The 14,125-nt window shown below is 33.8% G+C and overlaps 1 long non-coding RNA gene across 1 annotated transcript in view; it reads left to right on the forward strand.

The window, feature by feature from the left end:
- The window catches only part of LOC113617338 (uncharacterized), a 254,836-nt gene that overhangs the window by 129,929 nt on the left and 110,782 nt on the right, over positions 1–14,125 (forward strand). The window contains exons 2-3 of the long non-coding RNA XR_003431601.1: positions 12,586–12,662; positions 12,910–13,010. This is a non-coding gene — a long non-coding RNA (uncharacterized LOC113617338). The remainder of the gene's footprint in view (positions 1–12,585; positions 12,663–12,909; positions 13,011–14,125) is intronic.

Genomic DNA, 14,125 nt, shown 5'->3' on the forward strand with positions numbered 1-14,125 from the left:
ATTGATTTTATTTTCAGAGTCACCTAATATATAACAAAAAGAAAATGAATTTATGTATCCAGCAGAAATAAATACATAAAGGAATCATGTTTAAGTATTTTTGAAATTGATTTCCTACATTTTGATTTTTATGCAATATTATAATTGCATAAAAGTTTATATTCAGTGTTTGCCATTATGTTATGACAGAAAATAGCATTTCCCATTTTCCTACTAATCTATGGATCTAGATGTGTGAGACCCCTTCAGATGTGACACCTAAAGAAAGTAAAAAGTATCTAGACTCCATGCAACACTTTTTAAAAGGCTGCCTGGCTACTTTCACACCACCTTAGTGTATAATGGCAATTTATGGAGAGTCATTCCTGTCAAAATTCAACAGTGTCTTTTCTATGTACCTTAGGACAATAAGTAGGTAGCATCTATTGAGTACTTGTTATGTTAACAAGAACAGTGCTAAAATCTTTATAAATTGTCTAATTTAATATCCATTCTCACCTAATGAGTCAAGTTATTATCATTCCAGTTTTACAAGATTGTCCTAAATATGTCAGAAGCTTTCTTTCTAAACCTGGTACTGCTGGATACTGGTTTGAAAATTGTGTTTACTATTAATTTGTATCTACTGAAGTGCACACTTTGATCTTAGGGCCACATTGACAATTCTGAAATAGCCTCTTCTTCTCAGGCTAGCCACTATAAACTCACTTTTCAAAGTTCTCTAGGTTTAGCGCTAAATTCAACTCATCAAGTTCTTCCCAGTCATCAATGAACATAATACATCAGCCCAGTTTGCAGCTCATTCTCCCAGAAGAAAGTGCCAATGGTGTGTCAGCTCCCAGAGATGGGATATCCTGCATATACCAGTTAAAATTTCTGCTTTTGTACTAAGGGCTTAATGGGATTTGCATAATTGTCTTGATTTATGAAAAGCAATTTATTAATCCAGGCTTCAGGACGTTAGTGATGTTCCAGTTCAGTGTTGCATGATTAAGGCAGGTTTTGAAACACAAAAGAAACAAACACGCCCCTAAACTTTAAATGTACAGATTCTCAAAATTATAAAAGATAGTGATGAAGATGGTGATGATGATAATGATGATGATACACAAAGGATCAATTTTCTTTTGGTGAGGAATTTATTGCTTCACCTGTAGATTCTTTATGAATTAGGTTTTTGTGGTTGATTTGAAAGTACAACACAAAACATAGGGCAGCTAATTAAATTGTGCTGTTTCTTATTAATGTTTAACCTTAATTCATCTTTTCAAAGGTTAACTTTTCATAAGTTTTGCTCTTTAAAGTTCTCTGAAAGCTGAACTGTTTGATTTACATTCCCACAGTAAATTCCTAGCACAGGGGGACCCAGTAAAATATGCAATAAATTGATGTTTGGAGACAAGGAGTGTAAATGATTTAAAAACAAACACTATAATATATCAAAACCATTCAAATTGTTACTTATGTTTAGAAAATTCTATTCACATTTCTATTGCTATATGGTATATTATGTTATGCATGATATATTCTATAAAATATTAAATATATTTATGTATATATATGCATTCAACTGTCTCATCAAAATATTCAAACTTTTAATAAAGTTAAGTGTGATTAAAAATTAAAGTAGTAGGTTTAAAAAAATGGTATCTGGGTCAACTGCCTTTCAACAGACAAAACTGGCTATTTTATGTACTTATTTTTAAGAGGATTTTGGGAAGTTTCCAAATTTCTTAGTTTTATAAACTTCTATATAAATCAGCATAAAGGGGATAGATAGGGATGCAGAGAAAAATTGCCATGCAAATTATTCAACTGGGATCTAAATTTCTAAACAAATCAGCTGTCTCATCATTTTACATTGAGCCCCATTAAAAACAGTGCTATTACCTTAATTAACCCTTAGCCCTTAACCCTTAGTATTTATAAATACTTATAAATATTTATACTTATTAAGAAAGTATAAATACATACAGAAATGTATATGCAAGAAGTGAAAAGCACTTGGAATCCCAACACCTTGAGATAATTGCTATTAATATGTGGCATATACATAATGGCCCCAAGCCGGAAACAACCTAAATATCCATTAACTGGTGAATGGATAGATAAAATGTGGTATATCGATGTAATGGAATATTATTTAGCAATAAAAGAGAACAAAGAGTGACACCTTTTAAGTCATGGTTGAATGTCAAAAACATGCTAAGAGAAAGAAACCAGAATAAAAGACCACATGCATGAGTCTATTTATATGAAAGGTCCAGAAAAGGGAAATTTATAGAGATAGAAAATAGATTGTCAACTGCCAGAGGCTGGGAATGGGAAGGGGAATTAATTGTAAATGGGCATAAGAGGTCTAACTGGGGGTATGAAATGTTCTAAAATGGATTTATGGTCATGGTTGCACTACCTGGTAAGGTTTTTAAAACCCTTGAATTGTATGCTTGAAATGGGTGAACTTGAGAATATGAAAAAACAAATCCCACTAAAGGTTGTTAAAAAATATGTGTTGGCATAACACTGTCCCAATTTTTTCTAATGAATATAATAAAAGGGATTGTAATCTACATTCTGACTTACAGTCTTTTTTTTATTGAGTATATATTATGGGCCTTTTTTATTTCAGCATGGAGCTATATCACCATTTTTGACAGACTATAATAATTTATTGTATGTGTACCATAATTCTTTTTCTAATTTTTCAACTTTAACATACATGTATGTGTGTGTATGTGTACATACCTTTACATATTTGGTTTGATTTTTTGCATAAACTAAATTCCTATAACTAGAAATTTTGAGTTTTGAGTATGAAAATTATGCATATAAATACATATGTAAGTATATATTATATCTGTCTATTTCTATCTATTTTTATCTGTCAACAGATAATTCTCAGAAACATTGTACAAATTTATACTTTTATCTTTACATAATGAGAATACTCATTTACCCTTACCATTCACAGCAAATGGACATTATCACTCTTACTAATCCAAGTTAATATTTTGAACAATTTAACGATATTACTTTAATTGGTAGTACCTACATGGAGAGGTTAACATCTCTTCATCTATTATATGTTCATTTGTATTTCTTTTTTTTTCGACTTGCCTGTTTGTTTACCTTGCTCATTTGTTTCAGTTGAGTTGTCTGTGTTTAATCTATTAGGTGATAAGATTTAGCTACTTAGTATTTGACTTTCACATATTTTGCAAATATTTTTTTAAAAATTTTTCTTTGATTTTAAAATTTTTATGCTTGTTTGTCATACAAAAGCTTTGCTTTTTTTTTTGTATTCAAACCTATAAAATTTTCTTTATTGGTTTTTCTTTTTGATGCTATGCTCATGAAATTCTCCCCTCCCCAAGATTATAAAAATAGTCACCTAAAATTTTTTTCAGTACTTCTTTGATTTTAATTTTCAACTTAAGTATTTAAATCACTTGTAATTCAGTTTGGTACTAGTAGTATGCTAAATATGCAGCTTTGCTTTTTATCCTTATGACTCCTCAGTTGAATCAGATTGAATAACCTATTCATTTCCTAATCTAGTTTGAAGTTAGCACCACTCAGGAGTAACAGAAATGGATGGATTTCAGCCAATTTTGAAGAAATATATATATTTATGATAAATATTTGGCATAGTATTCTCATTCCTGACAGACAATTTTGCAGTCCTTAGTTTTTACATATCACCAAATCAATTAAAAATTGGGACAAGAACTGTTTCCTATTTGAAAGATGAATTAGGAACATTGTCCTTACAGATGTATTCTGACATAGTCAGCTAACTGAGAGGAGAGACACAATTCCCACTTCTGTTTGTTTGTTACTTCCCATAAAATTCTGTTTCATCATTGAGTGAATTCTCTCCATTTACTCCTCCTTCCTGGATAAAGTATTTTAAATTAAATTGAAACTTAAAAATCCCTATAAGTTATGATAGATATAATAAAAATATAAATAGAAAATAAAATATTAGAATCACAGCACTTAAATATAGCATTTAGAGTATGCACGTGTTTCTATGATTTAGAATGTATCATAAAATATGTACAAATAGTTGAAGGTAAATTTTAAAGAAAATTTTGAAGAAAGCCCTTTCTTTCTAGTCCAGGGTAGGAAGCACCCTCGGCTTGAAATTATAAATGCTGATATTTATGGAGTGTTTTCCATTTGCTAGGCACTGTTTTAAGTAATTTATAAATGTTGAGTGCTTTGATTCTCACAATAACTCTATGATGAATCCATTGAAGCACCAAGAGCTTAGATAACTCACCCATGGCCTTGTAAAAGGAAGAGCCAAGATTCACTCCAAGCAGTAGGTTCCCTAGTCCAAGCCTTAACCACTATGCTGGCTCTCTCCAAAGACTCCAGTGATTTCCAGCTCTGCTTCTTCAAAAGTCTTGTGCTCTCAGAGAAAGACAAATATCATATGATAACGCTTATATGTGGAATCTAAAATAATAGTACAAATGAACCTGTTTACAAAACAGAAATAGAGTCACAGACATAGAAAACAAACTTATGGTTATCAAGGGGGAAAGGGGGGGAGGGATAAATTGGGAGATTGGGATTAACACATACACACTACTATATATAAAGTAGATAATTAACAAGAACCTACTGTAAAGCACAGGGAACTCTACTCAATACTCTGTAATGACCTATAAGGGAATAGAATCTAAAAAAGAGTAGATATATGTATATGTATAACTGATTCACTTTGCTATACGGCAGAAACTAACACAACATCGTAAATCAACTATACTCCAATAAAAATTAATTTTAAAAAGCTTTTAAAAAAAAGTCTTGTCCTCTCATACTGTCACCGTCACAGATTTAGGTTTCAACTTTGATACAAAAGGTAAAATGTAGACTGCTTTCTTCACAGAATAACTATGGGGATCAAACTGGATATACTGTTATATCAAAGCACAATGAAAAATGAGTTTTTATCAACATTACAAAAAATTTCCTGCTCATTTTTATTATTCATATAGAAACTTCAGACTGACTCTAGACTCCAGTTATATATACTTCATGGGATCATTCACCATCATTCATTCAAATAAAAAATATATAACAAGCAGTTATTATGAGCCAATCTATTTAAGTGTTCGGAATACATTGATGAACAAGGTAGTGAAGCTTCCTACTCTCATGGAGCGTCCAAGTGTTTTGGGGTAGGTCAGGAGGACTTTACAGAAAATAAGCAACATTTTAGGGGATGTAGAGCTCCAAGATGGTGCTAATAACATTAGTCCAAAGGAAGTATAATTTTCTATACTTAACACCATGAAAATCAATTCAGCTGAAGAAACATTTCATGAAATCCTCTTCAGAATTAAAACCACATCGTGTTAGAAGGCAGAGTAATTCTCAAACATATGAAATCAGTTATTATTTTAATGTTATTACATCTCAAATCACTATTGATGGAAATTATATCAATCTATAAAAAGTGATTCTTAAGAATCAAACTCAGACTGAGTACTGTATAATATAAAGTGTATAATTCATTTTATTTGGGGCCTAGGTTTTTAAAAGCTAGCATTTGAAAACTAAGGTTTTGAGCCTTACTACTTAACCCAGGATACCCGCAACCAAGTACAAACGTTTACTTTCCAGTTTCTGGAAGAAGCACGCAACGGAACATCACCAAATACACAATTTAGCATTTTGTCAATACTTGAGAATTAAATACTAGAGTTAACTAATCTTAATAATTAGCCAGGAAAATCAGCAGAGCTTCCATCAAATGGAATAAACCAATAGGATTTGTTGTGCCAGGAGTTCTATTTTACCATGAGATCAGTAAGCCAGGACATTAATTTTAAGCTCAGTCTTTAGGTTTATTCTTGCTCTTGTCTTTTGGGTTGGGCTGTGTCCCAAAGCCAATGTGACCAGAAAAGGAAGAAGGTCGAAGTAGAAATCATGCTCCAAGGTGAATTGTAAGATGTGAGCAATTTTTAAAATATTAATATATTGTTAAGAGATATCCTGCATGGTGGGTGATGAGTCTTTGCCCTTAGCCCTTGGCTTCCTTATTATAGTTTTTTGTATAATGCATTTATTTATGTACTTATTTTTTCATTTTTTTTTAACCAGATACTAGCAGTAACATATTGGCACCAGAGCCTCATAAACAAAGTTAAGCTGTGAATTTCTAAATTTTAATATGAAACACATTTCACCAACTCACCTAAAACCACCCCCAAATCCCACCATAAGCCATCACTTGAACCAGATTAGCTGAGCCAGGTTCTTGCAAGATGCCAGATTTCTGCAGCTACCCTTTTCATATTCTCTGACCCTCAAATCTGAGTAAATTATATGCTTAGTTTGATATTGTAGCATTTTACACTTTCCTTGGTCTTGGCTTTTGGCATTTTCTACTAGAATGCCAATGCCCTCAGTAGTGTCTTTTTGTTTACCTCTGTATCACTATCTTACAGTAGGGCTGATATAGAATGGGTATTAAGTAAATATTTACTTCATAAAATTTTAAAAAATACATATTTCTAGTAGTTAGATGAGTTATTTAGTAGATAAAATTACTGACAAATAAATTCAATCTGATAAAATGAGTAAGAGATTTCAGAATAGGAAGAACAACATTTGAAATGTTGGAGTTGTATGTACTCTGTTAATTTTTATAAAGTTTTGCATTCACATGATGTATGGAATGCTGTTTAATGAATTAAAGTGCTTTCAACTTTAAAGGTGCAAAAATCCAATAAATATAATATTTACTAGGAAACTTAGACTGATGTTGGCACTAATAATTACTCCTCTACATATACACACACAGTGGAAACCTAGCATTCACAATTTCCAACCATTTCAATGAGGCTAAAAGTTTTAGGAGGAAGCTTTTCAGAGATGGAGCATGTAGAAACTTCATTCCTTGTCTTTTAATCAAAGGAAGGATATATTTCTAAAAGCTGTCCATCTGGTTCCTTTCATGAGCCCTGAATTTACGTGATAAAAAGCAGAAATATAATTAATATATTTTTTCAATAAGAGACAGTTTTAGGCATGTGCCTCAGCAATGAATTGTGAAAGCTTTGACACATCTAATTTTGAAATCTATGTCACCACCCTGGGAAAGGAGGAAGGAGAAGGCAGGGCCTCTGCAGCCTTTTGCTTCTGAGATGTTTTTAGTGATCTATAGCTGCAAACCAAGGGAAGAGAGTTTCCATTTTGCTCTTGAAAGATGTATCAAGCCCAATTGCCAACACATAGTCTTTCCTGTCACACATTTCACTGATTCTAAATCAGTGAAGGAGCTGTCTTCTGGCAGCATTACTGCATTTGAATCTCTTTCTTTCAAATCTAATCTACAGTTGCTGAACCAGGCAATCTGCATTCCAAAAAAAGGGCTGTGACTGTAATAACATTAGGCCACTAATATTTCCAATAAATTGAGTGATGGAAAAAGAAACCTCTGTAGTGAAGGGAAAAGAAGTTGTGGGAGAACCCCATAGTATATTTTCAAAAGTGGAAAGTCTGGTGGGGGGACAAGCTCAGATTGTCAGTCTTTCAAGGTCAAATGCATTAATTTGATAGAAGTTCAGTCCACACTACCGGTTTGAGGCAGATTCATACAAAAAGAGAAAGATGTGTATAGTTGTTGGAAACTCAGGATCTCTGAATCATATATACTAGATTCATTAATAATTTTTGCATGACAAACTACTTGATTTCAGCTAGCATTTTCTATAAATATTAGACATGGGTTGAATCTACCTAATGAAGTTCTTGTGATTAGTGCCTGAACTGCCACCTGGGAGGATATTACATGAAGAGGGCTTACCATTTGAGGGGTTTATTCTGGCTCCTTTTCCATAGATAATGGATGTCTATAAATTGAAAACTAATCATTCTTACTGTATAACCCTTCCCCTCTTGTCCAACATGGGTGCCCAGGATGCCAAGAATTTCAGGGTTGTGTTTTTGAATGTGATTGTGTTGGAAGTTTTCACATATACATATAAGGCACATAATGAACCTGAATCTTCTTCACCTGGTGGTATAGAATGGTACAAAACTTATGCAGATAACAACATTGTTAGAGTATGCTCATGGAAGGAATATGAATGTCATCTATGCCTACACAGCCATGCCAACTTCACATTGTGAGTTAATCAGAGTAATCCCAGTTGGACTTACCGACACGGGAAATGACTAGTGAAGGCAAGAAGGGGAGAACAAGAACAGGGACTGTTCACTTTTCCAATAATCTAATATACATTGTTGGTAATTAAAAAATGTTTGTGTAGAAACGTTCATGGAGTTAGCAGCTTATTTCCAGGTAATGGCAAGTTATTTTCTCATACAGCTTATAAGGTACATATCTAAGCAATCTTAGGCTCCAGTGCCCAGAGAAGGTTAACCGTCAGGTATGGAAAGAGACTTTTGAATATGTGCTACAGACCATCCAGAAAAGACACACGTTCATAGAAATCTGAAGCTAGTTAGCCTTTGGCCAAGGGTAGGGAGAATTAATGTATAAAAAAAATAAGACATTGCTAAACACAAACTTATTTTACATATTAGTAAAGCTATCCTCTTGAAGAAATAGAAGGTTTTTTTTTCTAATTTTTCCTAACGTTGTTTTAAAAATCTTTTTTAAAAATCAGATGTAGATTAACATATACATTCACATCAGTCTTCTGTCAACATGTGATCAGCTTTGTCTGTTTTGAAAGGCCTAACTCAGTCTTTTCCAAAATTGTCCAAACATAAACAGTGCTTTAAATTCAATAAAAAAAATATATTTGTTGGTTCCCATCCCATACATGTTGAAACTGAATCCCCAGGGAGGGGTGTGGGAATCTGTATTTTTTAAAAAAGAATCTCAAGTGATGTTCTCAGACATGTTCGGGAATCATAATCCCAGACTATTACCTGAACATAAACCCTTTCTGTGATATCTGTGAGCAGTCAGAATTCCACATATTAACTAAACCATATTTACTTTTCTGTATATTTCTCATTTTGAAGGCAATGTAGAGGGCTCATTCCTTCTAGGGAAGTAAGTGACAATCTGTGTTAATAATGATATTGTTGAAGACTGTCACAAATTCTGAATAATCTAAATTATTTGTGCAAATCACAAGAGGAATAATTTGGGTATTCTTTGGACTCACTATGTAATTTTTAGTAGATGTTCTAGTGACTTGCATTTCCCTGGTTAACCAAATTACATGAAAAATGGTAGATTAGATTGATGATCTGTCATCATATTTTAATAGCTCTTACTATACTTATGGAATATTTTTATAGTCTTATGTTAATTACTAGCTATCCTATTCTTGGAAGAAAAGAGCTAAGAAAATGAGAACGAAGAATCATCTAGAGGTTTTGGTATTTAGTCAGAATCAGTCTGGTGTTTGATCCAAACTGCCCTTACGATGGAAATACATTTATTTACTCTTATAAACAGATTTTAAAAAGTGGTAAGGTGGAATTTCTTCTTTCGATGAGCTATTTCCCAAACTAGCTTCATAATATAAAATTTTCCAACGTTGACTATATTTTCTTCCAAAAATTTATCTGGGTCAGTTACCACATGATGGAATTATTTACTCCTCAAGTCACTGGTTAATCGAATACATAATTACAAATCTACTACGGACTAAGACTGAGGGAAATAAGTCAGACTTGGTCTTTACCTCCCTGGAACTCATAGTAATGGTGAAGTCAGGGTGGAGCATAGGGTTTATTCCAGACTTGCAAAAGCCCAGAAACTAGAAAGAAAATGGTACTTTTACCTGATTCCCAGGGCCATGGATGGACACAGCTGCAGTTGCAGGAGAGAGCTGACCTAACTCCATGCTCTCAGTGAGGGATGCTTCTCCTTGGACTGCACATCCCTGTTTATCACATATTCTTGTGGATGTCTCAGTCTTCCAGGTCGTTAGTTACCAGAACAAGCAGCCCTATCATGTTGTGCCCATCCCCCCATCCAGTGCTCCAACTTTTACATGCTCTCATCTCAGGGACCTCCAACCCACAAGAGCCATCCTTTTCAGGCCTGGATTCACAGGGACACAGCCTGTGCAGTTACACAAGGTCCCTACTCAGACACGCCTGATGCTTGGTTTAATGCTTTATTGTCACCATCTTGAAATTCTTAATAATTTTTAACCAAGGGGTCTTGCATTTTGTCTGGCCCTGCTAATTTTGTAACCCACCTTGATTACCCACTTTTGTCACTGCAACATTACATCCTTGTGACTTGCAGTCATTTCTGCTTCAACTTTTTAATTCAGCTTGAAACAGCTGGTCCAGTTTTTTGAGATCTTAGCAAAAATTTCAGCTTCTCCTAGATACTTTTAACCACCATTTCTTTTTTTTTTGGGGGGGGGGGGTCTTTCTTTTTTTTTTTTTCAGATCTAATTTTACCTATAAGTCCTGTTTTTCATACTTAACCACCATTTCTAAAAAAATAAATCCTCTCTGCCCAGTTACCTCCATCCATGTCACTTATTATCACTACAGCAACTATGACAATATGGAACTATTTTATTTGTTTACTTATTTGTCTAATATAGGTATACTCCTTTCAGGAAGAAACCTTATTTTATCTTTTTTTCTTTCTTGCTTTCTTTTCTTCATTGAAGTGACATTGGTTATAATATTATGTTTCACACGTACAACATTGTATTTCTACTCCTGTATACCCTACAGCATGCTCACCACCAAAAATTTAGTTTCCATCCATCACCTTATAGCTGATCCTCTTTACCTACTTCATCCTCCCCCACCCCTTCCCCTCTGGTAACCACTACTGTTCTCGGTACCTATGTGTTTGTTTGTTTATTTATCTTGTTTGTTTGTTGTTTATATTCCACATATGAGTGAAATCACACAATATTTGTCTTCTTCTGTCTGACTTATTTCACTTAGCATAATACCCTCAAGGTCCATCCATATTTTTGCAAAAGGCAAGATTTCATCTTTTTTTCTTTTTTAAATTTGGTCTTATTCAATATTTTACCTCTATGTCTTACAACATTGAATCAATCAATAAGTGAATGTATGAAATTCATGAATCTGAAGCACAGGAAGCATGAGGGAGAGTGGTACAAGATAAAGCTTGTGAAATAAGGAAGGACCACGAGTTGGGGATGCTTGTCTTTATCCTCTCAAGGGAGAGAGATATAAGTTGAGGTGTAGAGATGTTTTTCCAATATACGAATGTTTGACGTTGCATTTCTATTTAAAACTGATTTTCCTGACAAAAATCTATTTCTCATTACAAGTCATTGTATAAACTGATATTTTACTTAAAGGAAAAAATAAGAATAATTGATATTTTTTAGTTTTTTGGACTTCAGAATATGTCAATACTCTCCTTAAAAGTGAAACAAACACTGTATTCCAAATATGTAGATAAAATAGACCAATTATCCTCAGTTTGGTACTACCTAACAAAATATAGCTGCCATTTTGTTAATATTCCTATCTTTTTTTCAAGGGAGTATAAAAAGGAAGGAGAATTAATATCTAAATTAAAATCTCAAGGGTCATTGTGTATATTGCAAATGTTCAGGTCATTCAGCGCATAAGACTGATAATGCAAAATTATACTATTTTTCTTGTGAACATCATTTTTTTTTCTGGGCATATATTCTTTTCACTGAAAAAAATTATATATTCAGTTAAAATGATCTTATAATCAAGTGAGTAGGTGTATAGAAATGTCAAATAGGAATGATAATATTTCCCACCTACCTGCCTTCACAGGATGCTGTGAGAATTGATATGAAAATGTCTTTGAAGTGTTTTGAACTGCTTAGAAGAAAGATATGATATAAATACAGAGCTGTATTTTTGGAATTATGATTCCAATGGCCTCTATGATAAATCCTATGATTTTAGAGTTAGAAGAGATACAGTCACCTTCTTGTCCTAACTCTTCACTATAGATCTGAAGCCCAGAGAGGTGAATATTTTTGGTGCCACTAACTATATAACAACTTATTTTTCAAACAAAATTAAACATTGATTCAGTGAACATTTAGCATTGATTTCATAGCTTTGGACATTGAAAGGTGATGTCCTGGTAACTTAGTACATTAGTTTGGTGGGCAGTCACAACAAGATACCACAGAAATTTATTAAACAACAGAAATTTGAACAACAGAAATTTATTTTTTCACAATTCTGGAGGCTAGAAGTCTAAGATCAAGGTGTTAGCAGGGTGGTGTTTCTTCTGAGGCCTCTTTCCTTAGTTTGTAGATGGCTGTCTTCTTGTGTTTTCACATCTTCTCTTTGTACCTGTTTGTATCCCAGTTTCCTTTTCTTATAAGGACACTGGTCATAATGAAGTAAGGCCCACCATAATGACTTTGTTTTAATCTAAGTACTTTTTTTAAGGCCCCATCTCCAAACACGGTCACATTCTGAGGTACTGGGGGTTGGCACTTTAACATATAAATTTGGAGAGAACACAATTTAGCCCATAACACTCAGATACCTGTGTTTGGGCCTAGCATGAAGTCACTAACTAGTCATTCCATACACCCACATTTACAGCCTTTTAATGCTTCCATTGCTTTTTTTCAGATATGCTGATCTTCCTTCTGGTTCTGAAACATGCCCAGCACTTGCTCTCTTTGGTTCTTTGCACTCGTCTTTGCCTGGTAGGTTCTTTTATAATCTCTTCATATCACTATGTGTCAGGTCTTAGCTTAATGCCATCTTCACAAAGATGTCTTTTTTTGGCCACATTATGTAAATCAGTCCTAGTGATATTGATTTTCTTATCTTATGTATCTTCTGAATAATCTATGAGGAAAAAAAAGGAACCTTGGATGCCTGGGAACTGATATGACATTTAAACCTAGACCTCAATCTCAATGTCATTACAAACTTATCTCCCTCTTACAGCTGAGCCATGTTGTTCTCCTGCAGAGCATGATGTCACAGAACATTCCCATCAGCAAGGTCATCGTGCACCCCACAGAATAACCACCATCTCCCCTCATTAAGTGAGTGACTAGAGCTTTTGAAAACCAGTTATAGCTATAACCTTGCCTTAATCTGCCTTCTCTGTAGATAAGATTTATTGAAATAGCCAATCGTAGACTTGTTCCTTCTTTATGACAACCCCCAATCTACCCCTAAATTCTCCCCAACATTACTCAACCAGAGCTCCAATCCTATGGTCAATTCTTTCTAATGCCCTTATTGAGACACACCACAGTTCCCAAGGTGTGTGTTCTCCCTCCTTGCAACGAGTGATAGATATAACTTGTTCAACTGCAGGTATTCCTGGTAGTCTTTTGTTGGTCTATTTTCTAGATCATTACTGTCTGTCTTCCATGAAGGCGTAAGCTACATGAGGGAAGGAATCTGGGTTTGCCTCATCACATCTTCATTACTAGCACTGTTCACAACAATGTTCGCTGTACCCAGCACATAATAGGCACTCAGTTAGTATTGGATGAACGAATGAATTGGATGAACAAATGAATCAACCAACACCAGAATACTTATGACTATTTTATACCCTTTCAAGTGCCTCTGTTTAGAATATTTTAGGGTCTTCATAGTGATATTAGGATATAGGATATAGTGATATTAGGATATATAAGAAGGAGTATAGTCCCTAAGTAGGGAATGACATAGTGCAAATGGTATATGGGGAAGATCATTACTGTTGCTGGCAGCAGAAAAGAGTCCTGGGGAAGGGAATAGATATTATTGTGCTAGGTAATAATAGTAAGGTTTGGGGTGGACACTTGGATAAAGTGAGCAAATGGCCTTTTGAGAAATGTATCACACAGCAGTGTACCTTGAGAGTACATTAGTTATAAGGTGCCAAGATAATAAGTTTGACAAAATACGTTCAAGATTGTGAGTCTCCAGAATTTTTGTTTCAGTCATTGTTCTCATTAAGTATTCACTATTTGTACCTGAAATGGAGATCTATTAAAAAATGTCAATTGTTTTCTTAGTTATTGTAACCTTATCTTACACGCAGTAAGTTTTAATTCTAAATTTCAAATCTACTGATTCAATACTTTTAGGATAATCCTACAGAAATAGACTTTCTGAATTTTATAATTGGATTTTATTTTGCCCACAGAATTATAAATTTTTG

This window comes from Aethalodelphis obliquidens, unplaced genomic scaffold (genome assembly GCF_003676395.1).
Source record: "Aethalodelphis obliquidens isolate GAN/ISIS:26980383/991018 unplaced genomic scaffold, ASM367639v1 scaffold4, whole genome shotgun sequence".
Lineage (NCBI taxonomy): Eukaryota > Metazoa > Chordata > Mammalia > Artiodactyla > Delphinidae > Aethalodelphis > Aethalodelphis obliquidens.